The sequence below is a fragment of the Penaeus monodon genome, chromosome 22 (genome assembly GCF_015228065.2).
Source record: "Penaeus monodon isolate SGIC_2016 chromosome 22, NSTDA_Pmon_1, whole genome shotgun sequence".
Lineage (NCBI taxonomy): Eukaryota > Metazoa > Arthropoda > Malacostraca > Decapoda > Penaeidae > Penaeus > Penaeus monodon.
The window spans coordinates 17,908,820-17,909,049 of NC_051407.1; positions in this window are offsets into that span (position 1 = coordinate 17,908,820).

Here is a 230-nt window from a genome sequence, read left to right on the forward strand (position 1 = left end):
ATGATAAAACTCCAACCCCTGATCACTCGGCACCCAAACAGCCGCCTTTTATTTCAGGCGACGGAATCCAGCTCAGCAACACGCAATTAGCACCGTTTTCAGGATCTTTCCCTCTTAGTGTCGCCTCTTAGTGGAAGGGATGAGGCGCCAGAAAGGAGCTGGCTGGCTTTGGATCAGCTGTCTCTTTGCCACGGCTATGAACAAGGATAATTAGCTGTCTGGGTTCTCAT